The sequence below is a fragment of the Emydura macquarii genome, unplaced genomic scaffold, assembly GCF_026122565.2.
Source record: "Emydura macquarii macquarii isolate MOO-44397 ecotype Brisbane River unplaced genomic scaffold, CSIRO-AGI_Emac_v2 contig_1483, whole genome shotgun sequence".
NCBI lineage: Eukaryota > Metazoa > Chordata > Testudines > Chelidae > Emydura > Emydura macquarii.
In genome coordinates this window covers 945,208-951,519 of record NW_027131620.1, presented here as the reverse complement: position 1 = coordinate 951,519, position 6,312 = coordinate 945,208, and positions in this window count along the sequence as shown.

Genomic DNA, 6,312 nt, shown 5'->3' with positions numbered 1-6,312 from the left:
GAGAAAAAGCAGGGAACAGCCATGGGGGCCGTTCCCCCGCCAACCCTGCACTGCCGGGATTCTGCAGAGCAGGCTCCTTGTGCCGATGAGGGCACCACGGCACCGCTGCCCGTGACCGGCTGGCAGGGGTGATGCCATGGTGTGGCACGACGCAGGGCTGCCCGGAAACACAGGGCGGCAGGTAGGGGCGGGAGATACCCTGGCCCTGAAATCCCGCTGTGCTGGTAACAAGGCCCCCTGCACACCACCCCCTCGCGTCCTGCAGCCTCCACACCCCCAGCCCCGGTCATGCCTGCCCCACGCCATCCTGCCAGGGCAGCGGGGAGTGAAGGTCATGCCAGGGAGACCCAGTGGGGGGTGGGTTTGCAGGACCGTGGCAGGGGTGCTGCTGTGGGGAACAGTGCATGGAGGAAAGCACTGCCAGGACAGGGAGCAGCCTGGTGCCCCAGGAGCTGTCACGCCTTCTCCCCGGTGAGCGCGCAGCTGGCTGGTGCTCAAGCCAGGGGATGGGGCTGGTCCCCTGCAGCAGCTTCACCAGAGCCCAGTCTGGAGTGTCACAGGCCCAGGCGACCGCCCGCCCCCCAGACGCCCCCCAGACTGCTGTGCGGGGATGGGCAGCTGGAGTCTGAACACAGCCTAGGCCCTGCGCCCGCTTGGGATCCCTAGGACACTCTTGGGGTGCAATTCTGGCACCCCCTCCTGAGAGCTGAGACCTCACGGTCCAGCTCAGCCCCCAGACACTCCCACAGCTTAAACACGCCTGCTCCAGAACCCCAGCCATTGCGTGCTCTGGGGTCACGGGTCAACTCTCCAAGGGCACTGCCAGGTGCCGCACATCCCGCACAGCCTGCCTTAGCACAGGGCCTAGCCACATTGCTCTGCACCGAATAGCACAGGCCACAGAGCTGCACCAAAATGTCAACCCTTCCCTGCCGCAGCTTCCAGACCCCTCCGGAGCATTCGGTGGGCTGGGACCCGGGTGCTGTCTCCAGGACCCTTCTGTTACAGATCCTGGCTTGACTTCCGCACCCTGGAGCCTCACGCTCTCCCCAGTCTGCTTGCCTTGACTTTGTTGGTCCTGCAGCTAACCCAGACCCCATCTGCTACAAAAGCCAGCCCCTCTCTTCCCCGCCTGCCCAAAACTCCCTTGGGGGGCTCTCTCACTCTTCCCCCAGGAGTCCTTTTTAAACTCTGCTTTGTCCCCTCTGTCTGGGAATTTCCACTCTCCAAACGCCAGCCCCCGGTGAGAGCCCGGAGAAAACTGCTTCTCCCAGCTTCAGCCAGCTCCCTTGGCATAGCAGCTGGGTGGTCAGAGGACAGTTGCTCTCCCTCGTCTCTAGGCTAGTGGGGCCATGCTGCAGTCCCTGGCAGATTCCACACTTACAACTTCACATTAGCAACCAGAATTCATGAACTGCGCTGAGAGTGCCGCCCTGAGCTGAGAGCTGGCCTGGTTCCTCTGCCACACAGCACTAGAAAGTGGTGGGAACCGTCGGGGCAGCGAGGGAACATGTCCCGGCGAAAAGAGGAGATTCAGTTTCGCTAGGGTGGAAGTTTGTAACTATCCAATGTTAATTGCATTGTGGCCACCCACAGGCAGGGGTCGGAGCCTCCTTGCGCTGGGTGCTGCAGGCACACACAACAGAACGCCGGCCCCTGCCACAGGCTGAGTACGGGCGAGACCCCTCCAGGCTCAGGGCATGAGCTGACCCGGGCCAACAAGGAAAAATGGCCCTGCTGGGCAGGTGACACCATAATGAGACATCTGGGGTTTCTTTCACCTTCCTCCGAGACAGCTGGTTCTGGCCACTCTCACCGAGAGGAGACTGCTGGACAAGCCGGGCAGAGACAGCCCGGTAGTTGCTGCGTCCCAGCGTCAGCTGCAAGTGACAGCATGGCGGCAGTGCCTGCGTTTACATGTGTTTGCTCAAGAAACCAACCCAGTTTCATCCTCCCAGCTTCTTCCTGCCTTCCTATTGCACCACCCAGTCTATGCCCCCGGCACCTGACTGCCATGGCTGCGGGCTCGCCCCCTCCACCAGGGTCTGAGTGACACAGCATCTAACCCAAGGGGGCCCACACAGAGGGAGGCTGGGATGAGGGAGCGGACTAATCCAGAGAGATGCATCTGGGGGACGTGGGGTTCGGAAGCTGCCCGCTCTCATTGGCAGTTGGGTTCCCTGGCTCTGCGCTGGAGTGGGGGCTTAGTTATAACTCCACAAAGTGTGACAAGCCAAATGAAAGATTTCTCCAGAAAGCCAGCCTGGAGGAAATCACTGGCGAGGCCACTGGAGATTTCCCAACGGTGACTTTTAAATTAAAGGGGAAAAGAATTTCTTTAATTTGGTTGCGTTCTTGGGATGCAGCTCACTGGGCATGTTATTATCCAGCTCTGCAAATGCTCCTGGAATTCGCTCGCTTTCCAAGGTACCAATTTAGCCCGTAGGCAGTTCCCCCCATGTTTTGAAGATGGTTTCGCTAAGGGAAGAGGTTGAAATTACAGCCGTATTCTGGCCACTTCCTCCACATAGGCGTGTGTGCGTGTGCAGAGCCCTGTGTTCTGGGCTGTCCTCTACCCACAGCTGTCAGTGTGCACAGAGTAGAGCTGGCGTGAGCGAGAGGATGAGGTCTGAGCTCAGTCAGAGCTGTCCGGGGGGGATGGGTTGTATTCGGATCTGAACTCTCTCTCTCAGTTTCGGCCCCATTTCAAACATACAGCACATGCACGCAGAGGGCACGCGTGTTGCCAGTGCTCGTGTGAGCGGCAGGCCTGGGGAACATGCTGTTGGACACTCCCAGACTCTTGCATTCACAGTGTTTGCAAATGTTGTTCCAGATAACGAAGCATCCCCCCACCTCCCCGAAGCTAGTTCCCCAGGGCCTGGGCAGCCTGGGCTCCACTGGAGAGCCCGAGAAACCCCTCAGCTAAGGGAACACGAGCGGGTGTGCTTTGGACATTGCGCCCAAGGCCTGGGAATTCAGCGTCATCGTCCGCTCCAGCTCTCCCGATCGCTGCCCCCTCCCACCAGCCTGCAGTAAGGCTGCTTTGCTGACCCAGCTTCGTTCTCAAGCCCTGTGTTCTCTGCGGGGTTCGATCCCTGCCCCGCTCCTTCTACGCGTGCGCTCAGCTTCCCAGCCTGGACAGGCTCCCGCCTGGGGCTGGGTGCAGCTCAGGGCTGCCCTGCACAAAGCCCCGGCCAGCACCAATTTCACCCCCGCCGTTGAGAACCCGCTTCGGGACCTGGGTGCAAACCCTGGTGCTGGACGCAGTTCAGATGCAGAGTGCCCGATATGCACTGAGGGTTTATTTACCAGCCTAAGCTGAATCGAGACCAGGCCTCAGAATGCGAAACACGCGGGCCCAGCCACGGCTGGCGCCGACGTAACAAAAGGAGACTCACGGCCCAGGCCCGCGTTGCGGTGCCCAGCCTCAGGCCCCATGTCACACCGGCGCCGGGCAACGTTTCTGGCGGGGCGGGGGTGGCCCCAAAACTCCCCTCTCACGTCCAGAGGAGACGGCACCTCTCCCAAGATGCGCGTTGTCTACGTACTTGTCTGATTCTCCGCCGTTCCCCTGGCACCGAGCGCAGGCGCAAAGCAGTGGAGACGACAAACCTGGCTTTACGCCACCTTGGCACCTCCTGCTCTTCCCAGGCGGCGCAGGGCCCCGCCCAGACCCTCGTGCGAAGCCGGGTCGCCCCACGGCTGCACCTGGCTGCTCAGAGCCCCCTGCCCGGTGAGTCGAGCGGCCGCTGTTTGGGAATCAAACAGCTTAACAAGCCATTTGCACAGCGTGAGCCCCAGCGGTCACTGCGACACCACATCCCATCATGGTAAAAGCAGGTGACATTAGCGGTGTCCCAGTGCTCAGCATGGGGCAGATGGTCTCCTGGCCCCCACCTGTACGCACCTGAAAGGAGCCCCACGGGTGTCTTTCTTCCCCCAGAGCCAGCACTGACCCACTGTTAAGGGAAACTCTGTGGTTAGAGGTGCCGTCTTCTGACTCAGAAATCCCAGGTGCTCTCCGCCATTAAAGCGCCCATGGGACTTCTCCTAAAAGTGGGGTGAGGCGTTAATCCCAGAGCCTCGGCCACATCCCACCTGGCTACGGGGCTTGGAGGGCGTAGATGAGAAGCCCCACACTGCACTGTCACTGCTGCTTGGCGGGGAGCCCTTAGTGCCGTGGGCTGCTCGCTGCACAGCAGAGAACTGGCCCTGCATGGGGAAGCTCTGACGGTATCAGGAGGACATGTGCTGCCCTGCGTGAAGCACCCCTGGGCCCGGCCATGTGCTCCGCGGCTCGGTCATCTCCCCAAATGAGCTCAGAGCTGACACAATTCTTCTTCTTTTCACCCCCTTTTAAGATGAAGCAATGAAATTATTTTTCTACTTGAGCAGTTTTCAATTTAGATTAAGAAAAATCTGTGCTCCGTTAGCAGCGTTGCAGTAAATCACAAGCAAGCGGCACTCGGCAGCTGACAGCCCGATCGCTTATCGGATGCAAACCTTTTCTCAAGTTGACAGGCTCCGAGTGTGACATTGAACGAGGGCAAAGGAAGGCACGGCTGGGAGAGGCTCCAAAGAGGCGGCACAGCGCGCAGACGAGACAAATGGGGACCCCGACCGGGGGGAGAGGGCGGCGGCGAGTGGTGGGACAGGCCTGCACCAACGCCGGGCAGGTGACGAGGGTTAGCGATGCGGGTCGGGGGGTCCAGACTGTGCAGCCGGGGCCTGAGCTCTGGCCACGGAAGCCAATGCAGCTGGGCCAGGCCTTTAGTTGCAAGCTGCCTGTCTCCCGCTGCTCAGGGCCAGACACCACGACAGCCCCTGCGTCACTAGCCGTCGAGGTCCCAAGCACGGGAGTCAGGCCGCCAGGAAGCAGGAGAGCTGCTAGAAGTAACAGATGTCAGGACAGTCTCTGAGCCTTCAGGCCACCCCAGGTCACATTTTCAGACTTTTCTTTGCGGCCGCCAGGGCTAAAAACGGAGAGGTTCCAAGGCCAGGCGGTACCATTGTGAGCATCCAGCCTGAGCTCCCGTGTGACACAGGCCAGAGCACTGCCCAGAGCAGAGCTGTTAGAAAAACAGCCCATCCTGATTTACAAGAGGCTCCAGCAGGATCCCGGTAAGTTGTTCCACGGTTAATTACTCTCACTGCTACGCCTTCTTTCTGTCTCGCTTCGATGCTGCCCGTGGCTCAGGCTGTAACTTTCTCTGCTAGACTGAAGAGCCTGTTACCAAGTATTTCTTCCCCCGTCAGTACGTAGCGACTGTGCTCACGTCACGCCTTCACCTTCCCTCTGTCCCGCTACACAGTTCGACTTCTCGCAGCCCGTCATTCCCAGGCAGGTTTTCGAACCCCTTACTCGTTCTCATGGCTCTTCGCTGAACCCCCCCAATTTATCAACCCCGTCTCGACTTGTGGCCAGGACCTGGAGACGGGCTTGCTGCAGCATCGGCCTGGTGCCGACCACAGCGGCACAACGACCGCTCTGCTCCTGCTCGCGATTCCCGTCTGTCAGCCCAGGATGACAGTGGCTCCTTCGGCCACAGCCCCACGCTGGGCGCTCACGTCCAGCCGATTAGCCACCACGACCCGCACATTTTTTTCAGCCTCAGCTTCCCAGGAGAGAGTCGCCCTCCCTGTCAGCACGGCCGCCAGCCGTTGTTCCTTTGTCTGTATTGAAACACCTGGTTTGCGTGTGCCCAGCTTACCAAGCCCTCCCGCTCGCCGGGGATCAGTGCCCTGCCCCTGCGTCATTTAGCGACTCCGCGGTGCCAGCAAACGTGATCCGTGACGACTTGCTGTTCACGTCCGGGTCGCCGATGAAGGTGTTAACCAGCGTGGGGCCAGGAGCTGCTCCCTGCGGGACCCCTGCACACACGCCTGCGCCAGCCTGACTCGCCATGCACCGGTGCGGTCTGAAACCTTCTCTCCTCGCTAACGCCGGGTGGCTGTGAACGCAGGCCAGGCCAGGCCAGGCCTGCTGAGGGGGAGCAGGGGAGAACGGTGCAAGGAGCTCCCGGCCTCTCACGCAGCCCACGTACGGACCAGCTGCAGGGGCGAGCGGGGCAGCTTGCTGTGTGCTCCCCACGGGGAGGGGAGGGCCATGGAAGGAGCTGCGTGGCAGGAGCGGGCAGGCAGCAGCAGAAAGCATCGGGCAGCCTCTGCCCCCTCCCCAGGCCCCCAGGCACTCACGCAGCCAGTTCTCTGCAAGCAGAAATCCAGGTTCAGGGGCTTACCCGGGCAAGGGGTGGCCCGGCGGGGTGGCGGGAAGTGCAGAGCTGGCGGCCCAGGCCAGGAAACGCGGCT